The sequence below is a fragment of the Eschrichtius robustus genome, chromosome 6 (assembly GCF_028021215.1).
Source record: "Eschrichtius robustus isolate mEscRob2 chromosome 6, mEscRob2.pri, whole genome shotgun sequence".
In the NCBI taxonomy this organism is placed as follows: Eukaryota; Metazoa; Chordata; class Mammalia; order Artiodactyla; family Eschrichtiidae; genus Eschrichtius; species Eschrichtius robustus.
In genome coordinates, this window is record NC_090829.1 from 54231532 (window position 1) to 54254319 (window position 22788).

Sequence of the window (22788 nt, forward strand, 5' to 3'; positions counted from 1 at the left end):
CTTGTTGTCTAAGGTAAGAATATGTCTTGTTTCTGTTACTTCATCTTTATTGAAGTGGAAGCATACAATTTCTTTCAACAAAAATTACCAGTGTCAGAATATAAGTTGGAATTCCAATGATAGGCTGATATCTTATATACCTCCATCTGTTTCTAGATTATTCATTCTGTTACAAGTATCTACCTGCTTAGTTATTTATTTATTTATTTTCTTACTTACTTATGGGTCACCAATGCCACACCAATTTAATTATTTTATTCATTTTTTTAAAACATATTTTTAAATTGTAGTTGGTTTTAAAATTATATAATTGACATGTTTTCAATTTCATGTAAATATTAATATTCCATAGGGGATTTGTTTTAATATTGGTAAGATCATTTGCAGGGGTGGGTGAAAGAAGTGTTTCACATTGTCAATATTGTTTTCTGTAAGCTCTTGTTTTTATTGAATAAAATTCAGTTTAGTTATCCTCTTGTCATCTTGTGCTTCCTAAGTTTACACTGTACAGTGTTGACCCAGATGTAAAACTCAGCTCTGTTTATGAAATCCATTCACAAAAAGCATATGAGATTATATTTTATTAAATATCTGGGTTTGGAGGGACAGCACTGAGATATAGTAATACAAACAATTTTACATAAAACACGAGATATCCCTGTTTTTAAAAGTCCTTTTGTTACCCCAACATCAGATTTTTATTTTACCACTTTCTTCAGCCCTGTGCCTACCTGAGTCTTGCTGATGTCTTTTCTTTATCTAACTCTTTTACTTCTTAGCTCTCTTCTCTCTACCCACCCACCTTTGAGATTTTGATTATTTCTAGTGCAAAGAAATTTAGCTATCTCTTTACCTGTATTGGAACCTATTGTACTAGACCTTCTGGACTTACTTTCACCCCAACTGAAACATCAATTTTTTTTTTACTAAATTCTGCCGCCTACTGTTAAGATAATGAATTTTTCTCCCCACTACATTTATGAAATAATGCTCTATAGTTTTGAATTTTGTATTTCTATTTTAATTTTCAAAATTGAAGATGTATATTATTCCAGGAGATTTGATGGCTGTGGAGGCACTCCAGATGCTACTATATTAATCATAGTCTTGAGCAATATAATGATAATTACCAGTATATAAGTTTCATAAGAGAAAGACAGTCATGTGAATAGCCAGATGAAAAATATCTGCAATATATAATCAACTGTAATATAAAGTTTCCAATTCAAGATATCTAACATGAAATGCATCTATTCATTTATACCCATGGATTTGATTGAGGATTATCTACATTCTTACATGTTGGACTATTAATAGAATTTATTAGTTACTAAATAGTTATTAAATAATATTTTTAGGGAAATAAAAAGAGTTGTACACATGAAGAGATCAAACTATCTATATGTTATTGGTCCTGTTTCAAATTTGATACTCTTTTTTTTCATAAAACAGTATGTTTGCTTCCATGTTATTGTTTATTGTTTCTTCAAAATTGTATAAATGTTCTTATATTGGTTTTTGATCATATGTATGTTTTATTATCAACTTCTGAAAAAAATAAAGTCAATTTGGAAGATAACAGTACTGCCTTTTACCCAGTAACATTACTCTTTTATTGATTTCTGCTCCCAAAAGAATTGTATGTCATCATTTGTAAATTACTACACTAGGTACCATGAAGCTAGTGTACCAAGTACTTAGAAGCTAGTTCTTCTAAGGGTATTAATAACTAGTTGAGGCCATAGAGTATTCAACTGTGACATTAACTATAAAGAATGTTTATAGTTAGTTCATGTTTAATATTCAAAATATTGATAGATTTCAGATATAAAACAGTGACTCTAAGGGAGCAATGAGAATGAAGCAATATAAGTCAAGAAGGCATCATGAGGTAAGTTTGGAATAAGTCCTAAATATAAGGAAAACAGCATTTCAGAAAAGGTATATCAGGTGGGGAAGAAAGTAATGCTCTAAGGCATAAAGATGATATGAACAGAGTAAAAGCAAAGGATAGCCCTTTACTGTTGGGTTCATGCCCATTATTTGTTTATAACTTGTAACTGTTAGAAATGTAGGTTTGGAGTCAAATATTGCTTCAAATTCTGAACCACCATATACTGGTTATGTGTTCTTAAGCAAGCTTCATTTTTCTCATTTTTAAAATAGGGACAAAATTAACCTACCTTAAGGATAAAATAAAATGTGGCATCAAAAATGTTTTACACAGAGATAGCCTCATCTACAGAGGACAGACAGCAGCAGAAGAAAGAACTGCAATCCTGCAGCCTGCCGAAGGAAACCACATTCACAAAAAGATAGACAAAACGAAAAGGTAGAGGACTATGTACCAGATGAAGGAAAAAGATAAAACACCAGAAAAACAATTAACTGAAGTGGAGATAGGCAACCTTCCAGAAAAAGAATTCAGAATAATGATAGTGAAGATGATTCAGGAACTCGGAAAAAGAATGGAGGCAAAGATTTAGAAGATGCAAGAAATGTTTAACAAAGACCTAGAAGAATTAAAGAACAAACAAACAAACAGAGATGAACAAAAAAAACTGAAAGGAAAACTACACTAGAAGGAATCAATAGCAGAATAACTGAGGCAGAAGAACGGATAGGTGACCTGGAAGACAGAATGGTGGAATTCACTGCCACAGAACAGAATAAAGAAAAAAGAATGAAAAGAAATGAAGACAGCCTAAGATACCTCTGGGACAACATTAAACGCGACAACATTCTCATTATAGGGGTCCCAGAACGAGAAGAGAGAGAAAGGACCCGAAAAAACATTTGAAGAGATTATAGTCGAAAATTTCCCTAACATGGGAGAGGAAATAGCCACCGAAGTCCAGGAAGTGCAGAGAGTCCCAGACAGGACAAACCTAATGAGAAACACACCGAGACACATAGTAATCAAATTGACAAAAATTAAAGGCAAAGAAAAATTATTAAAAGCAACAAGGGAAAATTGACAAATAACATACAAGGGAACTCCCGTAAGGTTAACAGCTGATTTCTCAGCAGAAACTCTACAAGCCAGAAGGGAGTGGCAGGACAAACTTAAAGTGATGAAAGAGAAGAAACTACAACCAAGATTACTCTGCCCGGCAAGGATCTCATTCAGATTCGATGGAGAAATCAAAAGCTTTACAGACAAGCAAAAGCTAAGAAAATTCAGCACCACCAAACCAGCTCTACAACAAATGCTAAGAGAAACTTCTCTAAGCAGGAAACACAAGAGAAGAAAAGGACCTACAAAAACAAACCCAAAACAATTAAGAAAATGCTAATAGGAACATGCATATTTATAATTACCTTAAACGTGAATGGATTAAATGCTCCAACCAAAAGACACAGGCTCACTGAATGGATACAAAAACAAGACCCATATATATGCTGTCTACAAGAGACCCACTTCAGACCTAGGGAAACATGCAGACTGAAAGTGAGGGAATGGAAAAAGATATTCCATGCAAATGGAAATCAGAAGAAAGCTAGAGTAACAATACTCATATCTGATAAAATAGACTTTAAAATAAAGAATTTTACAAGAGACAAGGAAGGACACTACTAATGATCAAGGGATCAATCCAAGAAGAAGATATAACAATTATAAATATATATGCACCCAACATAGGAGCATCTCAATAAAGAAGGCAAATGCTAACAGCTATAAAAGAGGAAATCGACATTAAAACAATAATAGTTGGGGGAACTTCCCTGGTGGCTCAGTGGTTAAGAATCTTCCTGCCAATGCAGGAGACACGGGTTCGAGCACTGGTCCGGGAAGACTCCACATGCCGCAGAGCAACTAAGCCCGTGCACCCCAGGTACTGAGCCTGCGTGCCACAACTACTATAGCCGGCATGCCTTGAGCCCGTGCTCCACAACAAGAGAAGCCACTGCAATGAGAAGCCCACACACTGCAGCAAAGAGTAGCCCCCACTTGCCACAACTAGAGAAAAATCCGCACGCAGCAAAGAAGATCAAATGCAGCCAAAATAATAATAATAAAAAATAAATAATAATAATTGTGGGGAACTTTAACACCTCACTTACACCAATGGACAGGTCATCAAGACATAAAATTAATAAGGAAACACAAGCTTTAAATGACACAATAGACCAGATAGATTTAATTGATATTTATCAGATATTCCATCTGGAAACAGCAGATTATACTTTCTTCTCAAGTGCACATGGAACATTCTCCAGGATAGATCACATCTTGGGTCACAAATCAAGACTCAGTAAAATTAAGAAAATTGAAATCATGTCACACATCTTTTCCAACCACAGCGCTATGAGATTAGAAATCAATTACAGGAAAAAAACTGTAAAAAACACAAACACATGGAGGCTAAACAATACGTTAAAATAACCAAGAGATCACTGAAGAAATCAAAGAGGAAATCAAAAAAAACCTAGAGTCAAATGACAACGAAAACATGACGATCCAAAACCTATGGGATGCAGCAAAAGCAGTTCTAAGAGGGAAGTTTATAGCAATACAAGCCTACCTCAAGAAACAAGTAAAATCTCAAATAAACAAGCTAACCTTACACCTAAAGGAACTAGAGAAAGAAGAACAAACAAAACTCAAAGTTAGTAGAAGGAAAGAAATCATAAAAATCAGAGCAGAAATAAATGATATAGAAACAAAGGAAACAATAGCAAAGATCAATTAAACTAAAATCTGGTTCTTTGAGAAGATAAACAAAATTGATAAACCTTTAGCCAGACTCATGAAGAAAAAGAGGGAGAGGACTCAAACTAATAAAATTAGAAATGAAAAAGGAGAAGTTATAACAGACACTGCAGCAATACAAAACATCCTAAGAGACTACTACAAGCAACTCTATGCCAGTAAAATGGATAACCTGGAAGAAATGGACAAATTCTTAGAAATGTATAACCATGACTGAACCAGGAAGAAATAGAAAATATGAACAGACCAATCACAAGTAAAGAAATTGAAACTGTGATTAAAAATCTTCCAACAAACAAAAGTCCAAGACCAGATGGCTTCACAGGTGAATTCTATCATTTAGAGAAGAGCTAACACCCATCTTTCTCAAACTCTTCCAAAAAATTGCAGTGGAAGGAACACTCCCAAACTCATTCTATGAGGCCGCCATCACCCAGATACCAAAACCAGACAAAGATACTACAAAAAAAGAAAAAGACTAATATTACTGATGAATATAGGTGCAAAAATCCTCAACAAAATACTAGCAAACAGAATGGAACAACACATTAAAAGGATCATATGCCCTGATCAATTGGGATTTATCCCAGAAATGCAAGGATTCCTCAATAAACGCAAATCAATCAGTGTGGTACACCATATTATCAAACTGAAGAATAAAAACCATATGAGCATCTCAGTAGATGCAGAAAAAGCTTTTGACAAAATTCACCCATTTATGATAAAAACTCTCCAGAAAGTGGACATAGACCGAATCTACCTCAACATAATAAAGGCCATATATATGACAAACCCACAGCAAACACCATTCTAAATGGTGAAGAACTGAAAACATTTCTTCTAAGATCAGGAACAGGACAAGGATGTCCACTCTAGTCAGTATTATTCCACATAGTTTTGGAAGTCCTAGCCACAGCAGTCAGAGAAGAAAAAGAAATAAAAGGAATACAAATTGGAAAAGAAAAAGTAAAACTGTCATTGTTTGCAGATGACATGATACTATACATACAGAATCCTAAAGATGCCACCAGAAAAACACTAGGACTAATCAATGAATCTGATAAAGTAGCAGGATACAAAATTAATGCACAGAAATCTCTTGCTTTCCTATACACTAACAACGAAATATCAGAACGAGAAATTAGGGAAACAATCCCTTTCACCATTGCAACAAAAAGAATAGAATACCTAGGAATAAACCTACCTAAGGAGGTAAAAGACCTGTACTCAGAAAACTATAAGACACTGATGGAATCAAGCAAAGATGACACAAACAGATGGAGAGATATACCATGTTCTTGGATTGGAAGAATCAATATTGTGAAAATGACTATGCTACCCAAAGCAATCTACAGATTCAATGCAATCCCTACCAAATTACCAGTGGCATTTTTTACAGAACGAAATCACAAAATCTTAAAATTTGAATGGATACACAAAAGACCCTGAATAGCCAAAGCAATCTTGAGGGAAAAAAACAGAGCTGGATGAATCACACTCCCAGACATCAGACTATACTACAAAGGTACAGTAATCAAGACAATATGGTACTGGCACAAAAACAGTAATATAGATCAATGGAACAGGATAGAAAGCCCAGAGGTAAACCCACGCACCTATGGTCAACTAATCTATGATGAAGGAGGCAAAGATATACAATGGAGAAAATACAGTCTCTTCAATAAGTGGTACTGGGAAAACTGGACAGCCACATGTAAAAGAATGAAATTAGAACACTCCCTAGCACCATACACAAAAATAAACTCAACATGGATTGCAGACCTAAATGTAAGACTAGACACTATAAAACTCTTAGAGGAAAACATAGGAAGAACACTCTTTGACATAAATCACAGCAAGATCTTTTTTGACTCACCTCCTAGAGTAATGGAAATAAAACCAAAAATAAACAAATGACACCTAATGAATCTTAAAAGCTTTTACGCAGCAAAGGAAACTATAAGATGAAAAGACCACCCTCAGAATGGGAGAAAATATTTGCAAACGAATCAACGGACAAAGGATTAATCTCCAAAATATATAAACAGCTCATGCAGCTCAATATCAAAAAAAACAAACAACCGAATCATAAAATGGGCAGAAGACGTAAATTGACATTTCTCCAAAGAAGACATACAGATGGCCAAGAGGCACATGAAAAGCTGCTCCACATCGCTAATTATCAGAGAAATGCAAATCAAAGCTACAATGAGGTATCACCTCCCACCAGTTAGAATGGGCATCATCAGAAAATCCATAAACAACAAATGCTGGAGGGGGTGTGGAGAAAAGGGAACCTTCTTGCACTGTTGGTGGGAATGTAAATTGATACATCCACTATGGAGAACAGTATGGAGGTTCCTTAAACTAAAAATAGAACTACCATATGACCCAGCAATCCCACTACTGGGCATATACCCTGAGAAAAGCATAATTCAAAAAGATACATGTGCCACAATGTTCACTGCAGCAGTATTTACAATAGCCAGGTTATGGAGGCAACCTAAATGTCTATCAACAGACAAATGGATAAAGAAGATGTGGTACATATATACAATGGAATATTACTCAGTCATAAAAAGGAACAAAATTGGGTCATTTGTAGAGAGGTGGATGGACCTAGAGACTGTCATACAGAGTGAAGTAAGTCAGAAAGAGGAAAACAAATATCGTATATTAATACATACATGTGAAATTTAGAAACATGGTACAGATGAACCAGTTTGCAAGGCAGAAATAGAGACACATATGTAGAGAAAAATTATATGGACACCAATCGTGGAAAGCAGAGGTGGGGGGGGAATGGTGATGGAATGAATTGGGTGATTGGGATTGACATATATACACTAATATATCTAAAATAGATAACTACTAAAAAAACAGCTCCTGTAATAAATATATTTCCCAGAGGGGATGAAAAATTAAAGAAATTTAAAATCATGTAAAAACATAAAAAAGGAAAAAATTATTTTTTAAAAAGATAGATTAAAAATAACCAGTGTGTATTAGAAATTTAAAAATATAATCATTAAAATTAAAATGGTAATAGAGGAGTTAAACAGCTGATTAAACACAGCTGAGGAGATAATTATTAAATTGGAAGATAGAGGCAATGAAATTACGGAGGATGTATGTAACACAGAACACATTGGTTTAAATTTAGAACATCAAAATAAAAATAAAATTCTAAAATGTTTTACAAATAGTAACACTAAGTTAATTACATTACAGCTCTTAGTGTGTGTTTCCATTAAGATCAGTATTTAGCACATTTTACAATGCTTTTTTATCACCCTGGTAGGTTACAGTTCTTTGCAGGGGCAGCTTTTATATCAGGTACTTTATTGATAAATATTATAGGTGTGTGGCCAATTTTTACTGGACAAATAAGTGTTTGGCCAAATTAGAGAAACCTTTTGGGGAAGTAACTGGTGGGAATCAGAGGAATGACAATTGGAAGAAAACCTTAAAGTCTGTAGAGTAGAGTTTAAATTGGATAGAATAGCATTTAATGATGATATTATGTTTGGGGAACCAAATTGGCGGTAGTGGTTTAAAGTTGTCTGAGACTAGTGTGAAACTGTCTCAATACGATGCCTAGAAAGAAATAAGAACCCTTTTTAGTTAAGTTCTAAAACTAGTCTCAGATAACAATAGACATTGAGCATGGGCAAAAGAGAAAAGAGATGAGAAGAAAGAAATTGTAGAGTAGGAGAAAAGAGCAAAAGAAGTAGCTTAAAATGTGAATAGAGATAAAATGGCAGGTTGAGCCAATTACCTCCTTTGCTACTAGAATATTCCATAGAACATTTATTATTGATTTTCATACTAATCTACAACATTGGCAAACAAAAACACATTTTAGTCGTCATGCTTTCTATACTGTCTCCATCTCTTTTCTCTTACTAGAGTTGTAAATGTTACAGTCCAGGAGCAAGTGCCTCTAAAATATTGACATTGCTTCTTGTCAGCATTCTGATAGCAATCTTATTTTGGTTTATTTAATGGCATTTAGTAATTATATTTTAAATATAGTCTCTATTCAGATAACAGTTATACATCTACCCATTTGACCCACCACTGTATACATGAAAGGGAATACTACCTACCCAGAGACACACAGTAGCTCACCTTCTGTTTGCAGACATTTCATTTCTACCTGCTAATCCTACTTTACTAACCAAGAGTTGTTTTTCCTTTGGATTAGTTTGAAGGGCTTCCTATGAAATTATTGATTGAACAAAGATGATAAAAACTGATCTGTATACTGCTGTCTAATAAAAGTGGTTTATTTTTTATATTATCTTTGCTTAAAACCAGAGGTATATATAATTTTGAACAACCTCTTTGATAAGAGGTTAAGTCAACCTCTTAAGTCATGTCTATAATGTTGTTATACATCCAAAGAACAGCAATTTCTTTATGAAATTTGAGAAAAAAAATCAAGAAATGAATAAATTTGAAAGCCTAATATTTAACAATATTATTACAACATTTAAATTGTTCCTTAAGTTATTAAAAAATAAATGTAAATTGAAGCTACAATGAGGTACCACCTTACACAGGTCAGAATGGCCATCACTAAAAAGTCTACAAATAACAAATGCTGCAGAGGGTGTGGAGAAAAGGGAACTCTCTTACTCTGTTGGTGGGAATGTAAATCGCTGCAGCACTATGGAAAACAGTATGGAGGTTCCTTAAAAAACTTAAAATAGACTTGCCATATGATCCAGCAATCCTACTCCTGGGCATATATCTGGACAAAACTATAATTTGAAAAGATACATGTAGCCCTATGTTCATAGCAGCACTATTTACAATAGCCAAGACATGAAAGCAACCTAAATGTCCATCAACAGATGAATGGATATATACAAAGGAATACTACTTGGCCATTAAAAAGAATGAAATAATGCCTTTTGCAGCAACATGGGTGGACCTAGAGATTATCATACTGAGTGAAGTTGTCAAACAGAGAAAAACATATATCATATGATATCACTTATGTGTGGAATCTAAAATATGACACAAATGAACTTATTTATAAAACAGAAACAGGGCTTCCCTGGTGGCGCAGTGGTTGAGAATCTGCCTGCCAATGCAGGGGACATGGGTTCGAGCCCTGGTCTGGGAAGATCCCACATGCCGCGGAGCGACAAGGCCCGTGAGCCACAATTGCTGAGCCTGAGTGTCTGGAGCCTGTGCTCCGCAACAAGAGAGGCCGCGATAGTGAGAGGCCCGCGCACCGTGATGAAGAGTGGCCCCCACTTGCTGCAACTAGAGAAAGCCCTTGCACAGAAACGAAGACCCAACACAGCCATAAATAAATAAATAAATAAAATTAAAAAAAAAAAACAGAAACAGACTCATAGACATAGAAAACACAATTATGGTTACCAAAGCGGAACGGGGGGTGTGGGGGGAGGGCTAAATTAGGAGTTTGGGACTGCAGATACAAACTATCGTACATAAACAACAAGTTCCTGCTGTATACCACAGGGAACTATATTCAATCTCCTGTAATAAACGATAATGGAAAAGAATATGAAAAAGAAAACTGGATATAAAACTGAATCACTTTGCTGCACACCAGAAACTAACACAACATTGTAAATCAACTATACTTTAATTGAAAAAATTAAAAATAAATGAATTAATTTTGAAAGTTCCTTTGCTATAGTTACTTCTAAAATTAATTTTTAAATGGGTGTGATTTTCCTGTAGTAAAATACACATGCTTTCAATGTATATTGTGATGTTAAGTTTTTCTTTCAACCGGCAAGTTAGTTTTAATTTTATTTTCTATATTATTATTAGAGAAAATGAACAAACTTTCATATTCTGATTAAGACTTGGATTTATAGAGTTTTTGGGGGGGGGGATTGTTCCTATTTATGTTATCATCTACTGATTATTAAATGTTACATGAGGGACTGCTTGTCTGTGCCAGTGAAACGTTCTTTTGCCAGAAAAAAGCATTATGTACTTTCATCTTTAATTGCAGTACTTCTAGAACCATTATCCTAGCAGTTCCTTTTCATAATCTTAGAATTATATTTGCTTATTAGAGTTAATTGAAAATAGTGTTGATACATATATTAGGATGTTTTCCTGGTATGGTAATATAACATGGCAAATATTTCTGCTTTACCGTGGATATTCTTTTTTTTCTTAATCAGTTTAAAAAAATTATACCTCCCCCCCAAAAAAAACAAAAACAAAATAGACTTAAAAAAAATTATACCTGAAGAAAATCTAGATGAGGTATTTAGCTAATGAGTAGCTGATTTTGTTTTTGATTCGTTTTAAGAAGTTTTAAATTCAAGTTGAACTTTGAAAAGTTGTTTTTCTTTCTTGAAGAGAAGACGTTTGTTTGAGTTATAAGACCAAATTGGTACCAAGTGATATGGCACCAAGCTAAATAAATACCTTGTGATTACTCCTTGATTGATGGTACAATGGATTATTATTCTATTAACTTGCTCATGTCCTTCTATATGTTTCTTTCAGTATTTTGTAGTATGTTTCTGTCACTCACTGATTTCCTCCTGAAGCCAGAATGTTATTAAAAAAATTACTCAAACTCAAATGCCTTAGAGCCCATGTAGGTAAGATAGATGAATGAAGTGTAAAGATGGTCTCTGGTAACTAACAAAAGGCCTTTATGCTGGTGAGAAAGTAGGGAGTGTGGGGACTCGAGAAACCTGGAGAGTATGTGCTCTATTTAAGGACAGTCGTCACTAACCAACTTCACCCAGTTTTTACTATGTGGGTATGATGGCCCAGGGTTGCCAAATCTTCCAGTTTTCTGGAGAAGCTAAAAATCTGGATGTGTGTGTTTAATTTCCTGATCTTTGAAGTTTGGCAAATAACTTTTAAAAAACATTGTATGGACCAACACCTTGTATGGACCATCTTTATGCAAGATGATTTTTAAAAACATTTTTGATTCCCAACTTTTTAAACCTATCTAAAAATAAACCAGACCCAAGGTTGACAGTTTGGATGACAAAGGCTGTTTAGAGACCATCTCTCTCTCTCCCTTCAACATCTCTGAGTCCCTCTCCTTTCCTGTGTTTCCACCTGGTGTGCTGTACTGTCCTTATTCCACCAAACCAGTTAAAACACAAGCCCAGTTAATTCTACCTCCTTAATAGCTTTCATTTCTATTCACTTGACATTCATCTCCACTAGTTGACATCCATCTCCATATCCACCTCAACTATTTAGTTGAGTCCACCATCATCTTTCATCTCATTAATGACACTGTTTCCTAACTAGTCTCTCCTCTTTTAATCTTTCCGAATCCATTCCTCACACTCGAGACAGAGGAATGACCTAACTATAAAGTAAATCACAGCCCTACTTCAGATCTTTCAAGGATTCTCCATTAACCTGAGAATAAAATCTAATCATCTTAACATGACCCGCAAGGCCCTTTATTATCTGGTCTTTGGTTACAGGTCTAACTTTACCTCATGCCATTCCTCTTCATATTTTATGCTGTAGTCAGGTTGAATTCCTTCAACATTTATATTTTTTCTTGTTTATGGGCCTTTGTATATGTGGTCGTCCATCCCAGGCCTCTTCCCCTTACCCATTCTGCAGCAAATTGATGTGTGAAGGAGAGGATGGGTAAAGCATAAGAAAGTTCAGATCTATTCTAATTGCACTGAGCACATGGTAGTCCCAGTTGCCTTTTCAAAGACCTGGTCAACTTTTTAAGAAAGCTGAAGTAGCAGCCCTTACATGATAAGTCTCTTTGTATTCTGGGTTTTTTCAAGATAAAGGCTCAGTGATTTGAGTTATCCAGAGTATGAAAAGCTCTGACATTACAAAGGTATGCCATAAAATTATTTGAGTCAGCAAGTTATCTCTCTCCCTGTCTATTTGTGTTTATCTCTCTGTCTCCATCTCTTTCTCACACACACATTCACACACCCCACCTATAAGACAGGCATATCAAACAAAAAGTATTAACGAGAGTTTTATTAGAATCAATAATCCTGACTCAAACCAACATTCGGAGCGTATGCTCAGTATACAGATTTTATATTCTTAAACATGGAGATAACATTTTCAGAGGAAATTATTTTTTTCATAAGTCTTTGAAACATAAGATTATTCAAAAGCTTCACCGTTAAGATCAAGGTTAGCCCTTGGCATAGTTGTTTAAAAGAGTGAATGAATGAGTGAAGGGTGGTGGTCTTTGGGGTTTTTTTTTGCCTGTGTGTGTGTGTGTGTGTGTGTGTGTGTGTGTGTGTGTGTGTGTGTTTTGGTGCTTCCTGTCTTTCTTTCATTGCCCTTCTCTTACCCTCTTGTTTTCAATATATCAATACCTTTCAGAGAAATTCCACATACAGTGGCATTCTCTGTGTCCCACAGGGTACAATGGAATCATTATCTTATGCGTCCTCTACTTTGTCCCAGCATTAGTAGAGCTAGTGGTTGAATGGACTATTTTGGTAGTCATATAACACTAACCAGGAGCTTAGAGATGACTAACTGAAATGAGGGTAATCATCAGTTAAATCCGTTACACCTGTAATCTGCCTTCGCTGATCAAGCTTGCTTTAATTGTTGCTACAAAAGACTTGCAGGTCCTCCAAGCGTCACAGAGCCTGAACAAGATGTTCTGCCCGAGTTGCTGTCCAGAAACTTGGAGTCAGCTGTGTCTAGTTTGAGCTAAAGCTGGTTAAGACTGGTTGGGATCACCAGTCCTCCGACTGGGCATGCACCGATGTCCGCTCGGTGACCTTTCGACATCAGAGGGCTGAAAACTCCACCCTAACAATAATTACCTCAGCTTTTTCTTGCCTCTAATCACTTTTCCTCACACTCCCCGCCTCAGCTCTATCGCATAAATAGCCCAGGCCCCTTGCCTTCAGGGGTATGTATTTGAGATTTGTTCTCTCATCTCCTCACTTGGCTACTTTGTGAATAAAACTTTTGTCTGCTGCAAACCTGGGCATCTCAGCGTGTGGCTTGCTGCTCGTCAGGCAAACGGACCTGATTCGGTAATGTAACCTTGTTATATGATGAAACTGATGTTTAACAAACTCTCATTTGTTTTATTAAAAATACTTAAACAATGGCAGTATCATTGGAATAAATGTAGAATCTCCCATGAGGAAAGCACATCGTTTATATTCTGGTTATACTTAATACAAATTCTTATAGTCATAACTCATATTCTGTCATTTCAGTATAATTTTGGCTTAATTCACATAAATTTTCTATAAAAGCAAAGATCAAGGATAGTGACCTAATGGAGTGTTCTGAAATTTTTTCTGCATGTCTTATACAAGTGCTCTTTGTTTAAGCTTTCCTGTGACAAAGATGTAATAGGTGGTTTAAGTTTGAAAACAGAACCTAAGACAGGATGACAACAGTGGAGTGACAGGAAAAAAAACTTCTCTGTACCAGCTGGATGAATTGAAAACAGATGAAAGATAAATTCTGCCTCGTGGGATTTGCTGCCTGCTGGAACTAATCACATTAACTCTAACCCACCTGAGGCTTCATGCTGTTTATCTCATCTGTGGGAAAATGTCTTTTTCCTTATTTATGACTTTGCTATTCATATATTGCCAGGTCATTGCCAACTTGTGCTTAAATATAACCTAATTATGTGTCTTATTGTTTTAGTAATCATAATCATATGGTTCTGTAACATTATTTTGCTTTTTCCTCCTTTTAAAATTCAGTTTGTGAACAGAGTAGAACAAGTCCAATAGTTACTTTATTATCTTTTTTGAGGTATAAGTGACATAACAATTGATATAACATTATAATAGCTCCAGGTGTACAATTTAATGATTTGATATTTGTATGTATTACAAAGTGATCACTACAATAAGGCCAGTTAACATCCGTTCACCATACATAGTTGCAAACATTTTTTTTTCTTGTGAGAACTTTCAAGGTCCACTCTCCCAGCTACTTTCAAATATGCAATACAGTATTATTTACCATAGTCACCATGATGTGCATATATTCCCCATGACTTATTCATTTCATAATTGGAAATTTGTACCTTTTAACCCTGTTATCTATCTCCCTCCACCCACCCCCCCCAACCCCGCCCTCAGGTAACAACCAACCTATTCTCTATATCCATGTGCTCAGGTTTTTTTTAGGTTTTTTTTTTAGATTCTACATATAAGTGAGATCATGTGGTACTTGTCTTTCTCTTTCTGACGTGTTTCACTTAGCATAATACGCTTAAGGTCCATCTATGTTGTTGCAAATGGCAAGATTTCTTTCTTTTCCTAGGCTGAAAAATATTCTAGTGTGTGTCTGTCCGGGGGGCACATTTTTAACATCTATTCATCTCTTGCTGGCCACAAGTTGTTTCCCGGTCTTGGCTATTGTAAACAGTACTGGAGTGAAGATGAGGGTACGTATATCTTTTGGCATTAGTGTTTTTGTTTTCTTGGCATAAATGCCCAAAAGTGGAATTGCTGGGTCATATGGTAGTTCTTTTTTTAAATTTTTGTGTTACTTCCATTCTGTTTGCCATAGTGGCTGCACCAACTTATATTCCTACCAACAGAGCACAAGTGTTTGTTCCCCTTTCTCTACATCCTCACCAACACTTGTTATTTCTTGTCTTTTTGATTATTGCCACTCTAACGGGAGTGAAGTGATAGCTCGTAATTTTGCTTTGCATTTCCTTGATGATTAGTGATGCTGAGCATCTTTTCATGTGCCTTTGGCCATTTGTATGTCTTCTTTGGAAAATGTATATTCAGACAATTCTCTTAAGAGAAAATTACAAAAGAATTTTTTTTCTTTGAATATAGTTTGTCTCTTTATTTCTTCCTTTTTTGTCTTTCTCTTTTTTCCCTCCTTTGAGTTAACAAAAGCTCCTTGAAACATGATCTGCTTCTTTATGTTTGTTTGCAATGTTACATAATTAATAGCATCATATGTTAAAAATTTTACTGGAGTATGATTTAACTACATTAAAATACGATTGTCACTACCTCCTCATTTAATGATGAAGACATCAGATGGCATCCAATACAATTCTATCTTTGGTGTATCAAGGGACACATAGAGATAAAATGATATTTTTATGGTACATTAGGAAAAATGGATGAAGTGGCTTTAAACTGGAAATAAGCATATGTTCGTAGGAGGGGCTGTTCAGCCTGCCTGGCCTTGTAAGCCTTGCTGAAGACTGAAGGAATTGTCAAAACATACTGTAGCCATAGGCAAGGTAGGAAGCTCTGTGAATTGAAATAATGTCTTAACAGTTGTATACATGTAATGTCTTCAGATGAAAGTGAAAAATTCAGTCAATCTTCTAGAGAGTTTGTCTTTATGACTAACCACAACTGTTTTTTTTTTTTTTTTCTAATAAAGTTTAGTACATGGTAGATAATCAGTAAATTTTGAGAAACCCAAAGTTATATAGACAGGCCATTCAAATGATTGGATACATTTTTAACTTTTTAATCCAGATGTCTGTTATCTTTTAACATACTATTTGACACTTCCATATTTAAAATGAATAAAACCCTGAATGATAGTAGCAGCTACCATTTTGGGGGCACCCACTATGTATCAGGCCCTCATGAGATCATTTAATCCTCATAACATCTCTGAAAAACAATCCTGATTTGTATCCTCATTTTATGTAAGAGGATTCTGAGTTTCCTAAATTTTAAGCAAGTAATCAAAAAAGTAGTGGAGCAAGGTTTTAAACAGGCTGATCAGATTCCAAAGCCTGAAATAAATGTGGTTGCCATGTCTCTAAGGAGGATTACTGACCTGTAGCATTTGTTGAATAAATGACGTTTGGACCCCCCCCACCCCGGTCACTTTCTACCACTTTTGGTTGTACTTCTCTGCATTCACCTCCATCTCTTATTTCATCATCCTCTTTGTCAGTGGTGATGTTTCCCAGAGTGTAGGGCAGACTGGCTGTGCCAGGAGACTAGCATTCCTGTGCAGACACTGAATCAAGGCCTTGACCGCATTAGCATTGGGAGCCAAGAACACCTGCTTTCAAATCCTAGCTCTGCTTCTTAGTAGCCCTGTGGTTTTGGACAAGCACAGTTTCTTCATCATTGTATAATGAGAGTAATAATAGTACCTGAATTTTTATATAGGGTTGTTTGAGTATTAAATGATTTAATAAATGTATAACACTTGACATATTGCCTGGCATATAATAATATTAGCTATTATTATTTGTGATTACATCATGATCACTTTTCATAACTTTTCTAAAGGAAACAATATTAGAGGAAAAGGAAATTTTAGTTAGTCGAATTTTTAAATGGCTAGCTCGTGTTTAGCAATTGCATTTTGTAACACTGAAATTTTTTATTAGTGTTTTATCACTGAAATAATTGAGAGCCATATTACAACATTTCTGTTCAGAATTTTGAATGTGTTGTGATACATTTCATGATGGAGGATGGAACGAAAGGAGTAAATTGCTATGATGCTTCAGGGTACTTGTACTTATTTAATAATTTTGTTCTACCTTATGATGTAGTGAAATACTGATTTCTAGGAAAAGTAGAAAATTGGGGCACATCTGAGTGATAGAAAAAAGTCTTTTATTTTTATTTAAAAATGTAATTAAGCTTTTAATTGTAAAAATTTGATATGTAGACTGTCATCTTAAAGCTATCTCAGTTGCCAAGGAAATTCAATAACCGGAAGCTTAGGAAGAGCTTTATCTAGTTGACAGGTTCTAAAGAATCTGTCCTAATGGAGGGAGGAATTTTCATGGAAAATGTGGAACAATGATCAATAAAATCATCCATCATAGTTTATTGAAATTACATTCAAATATAAGTGTTTTTGGTGTTCTGAATTCCAGGGTGTATCTACAAAAAATTCTACCTGGCCTGTCCCTTTCTTGCTTTCTATTCCATATTGAAAATGGCATGCATAACTTCTCAATGATGAACTTGACTGGGAATTGTCAAGTTATGCCCCCCAGCTGTTTTCAGAAATAAAGTTTTATTTGAACACACACAACCATTCAAATTTGTTTACATACTGTCTATGGCTTCTGCACATTGGAACAGCAAAACTGAATAGTTGCAACAGAGACCATATGTTCAGCAAAGCCAAAAATATTTATGATATGGACCTTTACAGAAAAAAGTTTGCCAATCCCTGAAGTAGACAGAGCTAAATACACACATGAGAGTTTATTCCAACTTGATGTTTCTTACTTTCTCTGCAGGAAAGATTAACTCTCCCCACTAGGTTTTCCTAAGAGCATCAATAGTATCGATTAAATATGGCTACTGTTTCATGTGTTAGTCTTTTCCTTTCCTTTAGATTATAAACTCCCATAGCATGTTTAGAATTATAGGGATAGCCTTTTATAAATTACAAAATATCACAAACATAGAAAATAGAAAATGTGACTATTAAAATATTGAATGGGACAACTGATTCATCTCATATGATCACCTTATTTTGTGAAACTATTAACTAATTTGTTGAAGAAATTGAAGTTAAACACATTGATTTATATAGTTCATGTGACTTGAAAAAAAGATGTAAGATTATGGGTATTAAAAAGCATTAAACAAACAAGCTATCATGAAATAGTGTCATTAAAAATCTATTAATTGATGTTTGAGTTTATTTGGCCTTGTTTGTTTGCATGTTGCATTTCTCAATATGCTTCACTGATTTTCATCACATTCTCTTGCACTTTTACTCATTGAATTCTAGCCTTTTTAGTCATTTCCATGACTTTCTGCATATTTTTTGTATTATTTTAGTTTTCTCTTAGAGTCCAGAATTGAGATCAGCTCTCAAAAAGTACTCTGATTAGTGTGGGATTAATCTCTAACCCATCTTATAAAGAGGCATGGTCTGTCATCATTATCATCAGCAAATAAAATCCATGTAAAGGCCACCTCCCTGAAGTCTCACTTATCTTTTTAAAAGTAAATTTGAATAAATACTGGTAATAGAATTTACGGGGAGCAGAATCCAGTGAGAGAATTCTCTGTAAGGATTTTAGAACTTCATATAGTTCATTTGCAGGTAGGTATAGTTTTCCTGCTCTGGGGAGATGATGCTGATTATTTAAAAATCAGAGATGAAAACAAGAAACCCCTAAGCAAAATGTTTATTTGCTTTTTGGTAAACTTGATTCTGTTTTGTAAACATTGAAACATGGATTTTATGAGTGATAGTATTAAAATTTATACTCCCTCTAGAGCATGTTGTTAATCATTATTGCTCTGCTGGGCCTCAGGATTTCTTGTCTGCATTGTAATACAATTTTCCTTAATAGTTACAATTGAAATACCAGTGGTTCTTAACACACCTCATATATTTCTATCAATGAAATGAAATTCACAAGAAATAAGAGCTTGCCTCCAGAAATAAACTTCAAAATACTAAATTCCTCTTAAAAATTTGTAAAACTTAAGACCAATGTTGATTTTTGTACTTGTGAAATAAAATATCTGATCCTAATGGTTGTATTTTAGTGCTCCAAAAGATAAATTCATTATCTAAGGATAGTTATAGCATAAATAAAAAGAGAGCAAACAATAGGTACTTCATTTATAATTTAGTTCAGTGCACCAGACATTTATTATGTCTCTACTTTGTGAAAGTCCCTGCAGAGATGATGGTCAGGTACTTATCTTTGGAGGAGGAGGATTGAAAACAGACATTAGCACCTATAATATTTTAGAGCGTGCAGATCCACTACTATGACTTTAGAAACTCCCATCTTTTGTAGAGAGGAAAAGATACCAGAAATGGAACTTGGAGCTCCAGATGAAGTTCAGGAAAACATACTACACTTTTGAGACTCTTTCTTACTCTTATTAAGTACTAGTAGCTGTCAGGAACTGTGTTAAGAGCAGGGCTTGAGGGGTGGAAGCAAACCTGTGTCCTCTACAAAGCAATAAGTGATCCAGAGATACAGATTTGACCCTGAACTAAAGTCACCCATGAGATTTTCAGCTCTGCCAAGTTCTTAGCGCTATCGAGAAGTCAGTCTTATTAATATTTTGAGTAGAAAAGGAAAGTTGCATACAGAGCTTGCCTAAATTTGGTAGTAGCAGGGACAAAGACCCTTTCTGGAGGAGCTCTCCCACCTGAATCAAATTCATTTATTGTGTTCTGTTGTGATTCAAAGAGTAAAAGGCAGCACAGCATTGGTCTCAGGGGCTCGTAGAATAATGAGGGAGATAAAAGATACGTTGAGGTTTCCCAAACTACTGAGGGAAAATTGGTTCAAGTGCCCATTTCACACCCTGATCTATTCTGAGGAGGGGAATGTTCTCAGAATTTCTGTCTTTTTTTTTTTTTTTTCTCAGCACTGTTTTCCTCCTTCTTCATGGAACCCACTTAGTTTCAGCTTTTTAAACTCACTTGGTCCTGCACCAAAACTATATCCCCTATTGGCTTTCACAAGAAATCCATCACATTAAGCATACCATGACAGTTGTAAGTTTGTAAATTAGTTGGAGATTTGGTGGGTTGTGTGGGAAGAGATCACATCACGGAGCTCTCCACCAGCCCTACTTCCTGTTTTCCCCTGGCCGATCCTCTCTGCTGGCTCCCAAAAGCTAAGACTCCTAATACATGTTGCTGTCTTCTTTATCTAGCAAATACCACCTGCCAAGGGTAGTCTAGTTTCCTCTCTTCCCACAAAAGTGCTGGTGATTTTTTTATTGTTGAATAAATAATACAGAAATTGCAGATGAGATAGAGAGAGAAAGCAACGCAAAAGAACTTAGAGAGTTTGGAAGTAACCAGATTTTAAAGTGGCAAATTGGAGCATGGTGATTACAGTGTGTGCCACTTTAAAACTCCATAGTAGATCTTGGAACAAATTCCTTTTAATCTCATTCCAACTGTGTGGTTGACAGTAAAGCATCATTCCAAAATATCCCTTGTATTCTTTGAGTCAGGAAATTACTGCTCTAGTAAAAGAGAGGACATTTTGGAAGCAAAATTATAATATGGACTTTTGACAGTAAGACATACAACTTGCAAGGAATGCAAGTTATACATAGAATCAATTAAAAGGAAAAACGCAGTTATTAGGAAATGATGGGATTATTGTGGTTGGATATTAAAAAACTCATTTTCTCTACTTTAGGCACCATGTGGTTGGCAATAACTTAAAAAAGCAAATACATGCATGTATTTGTACATATGGTATAAAAATATATTTAATATTGTACATTATGTGTGTATGTAAAAATTAGAACAGATTAGTACTTCTGAAAAATATTTGAATGATAGGATCTGCTATTAAATTTCTTATGTCTGTTACAACACACTATTTCTTAGTAAAACTAAGTGCTATAAAGCCACTGAAGTAAAACTGACACTATTTAGTTTTTAAGAAAAATTAACATTTTTCACCAATTGGTTTAGTTCACAAGGATTTCAAAATATAAACAAAGATATTTTTGAGCTAAACTTAGGCTTGGGATATAGCTTTTTTCTTGTTTAATATTTTTTTGGGATGCTATGTAAATCAAAGCGCTCTCATGCTGTTTGAATTTATTTTACATAATTCCAGAAGTGGGACAAGTTAATTCAGCAGCTGAATGACATTGTCACAGAATCTGTTTTTACCCTTCTGCTCTGCCATTCTCAAGATGTTAGCTATATCCTCAGATTAACTTCCTCCCTGCTGTCAAGATGACTAAAGCAGCTCTAGGCATCGTATCCATATACAACAGCAGAAGAAGAAGCATTTTGTTAGGAGGGTGGAAAACTTTGCTAGAAGCCCCCAGAATACGTTTCCTTGCATATTGTTGGCTAGATATAGGTAACATATATACCCTTAAATCAATTCCTGGCGAAGGAAATGGGTTCACTACGATTGGCTGAGTCTAATCAGGTTGGCCTGAACCTGGGCATAAGTCATCCTCCCCAGAGTTGCTTGGGGAAAAAAGACACCTAGGATGAATCAGCGCTCTGCCTAGCAAAAAAGAGGAAACAATGGTTTGTATAGGAAGCCAGTAGTGTCTATTGGAGAAACAAAGCATCAGACTTTAAGCTAGTGGTTCTAAACCCTAGCTGCACGTTAGAATTACCTGGAGAGCTTTTAAAACATATGTTAATTTAATTGTGCTGGGTTGCACATAGATATTATCAATAGCATTTTATAAAAATCCTCCTGGTGATTTTAAGGTATAGCTAAGTTTAAGAACCACTGCTCTAGGTAAACTGAGGATAGAATAAGGCAACAAAACCCTTCATGAGTCTGCACACATTTAACTGCTCAAGCAGTTTTCCATCTCTGCTGAGCAGTACCTAAGAATTAATCAGTGGCCAGCAGGGTAAGGTTACCAACACAAAATCTTAGACCACAGTTAATTTGCCAACGTGAAATGGTGCTCACTGCCATAGTCATTGCACATTTTCCAAGAACGTATGATTTTGGGGTGCTTAAATACCCAGACAGCCTTCATAGCCAAGCCGAGATGGGGTTTTATGTAAAGGTAGGAACGTTAGTCCCATTTTTGTGATGAGAGAACTGAGTTGCAAAGAGGCTGTTACTGGAAGGGAGATAGAACTGAAGGTCTTATCTTAGTCTCCTGAAGCCACGGTTTCCTCCTTTTACTTATTTATTGTTGCTACTTTTGTTCTTGTTTTATTTGAGACAGATGTCATTTGTTTTGGTCAAAGTAAAGCTTCATAATTATAACAGCTACCCTTTATTAACAGCATATTTTGAGCCACGAACTGTGCTAGGTGCTTTATTCCTGCCCCAACATTTGTTTAATCGCTACAGAAATCACATGCAGTAAATAGTACTAACTCTACTTCATAGAAAAGGATATTGGAACCCAGAGAGTTTGATACTTCTCCGAGGTCTCATAATTAGTTCATTTCTCTGGGATCTAGACTTTGAACCCATAATGCAGTGAAATGCCAAAATGCATTTTGCTATGCACAGAGATTTGATTTTGTGCAACTTACCAGTTCAGCAACTACCTATTGGTTGACTAATAGGTGGTAGGTGCTGGGCTAGACCTGAGTTGGATTGCATTTTCCTTGCACAGTATAATTTACATTTTTTTTTTAGAAATGGGTTTAGGCCAGTT

General features: G+C 35.3%; 1 protein-coding gene across 13 annotated transcripts in view; it reads left to right on the forward strand.

Moving 5' to 3' along the window:
* Nucleotides 1-22788, forward strand: part of NAALADL2 (N-acetylated alpha-linked acidic dipeptidase like 2) — a 1511782-nt gene that overhangs the window by 87282 nt on the left and 1401712 nt on the right. The gene's annotated exons all lie outside the window — the stretch shown is intronic.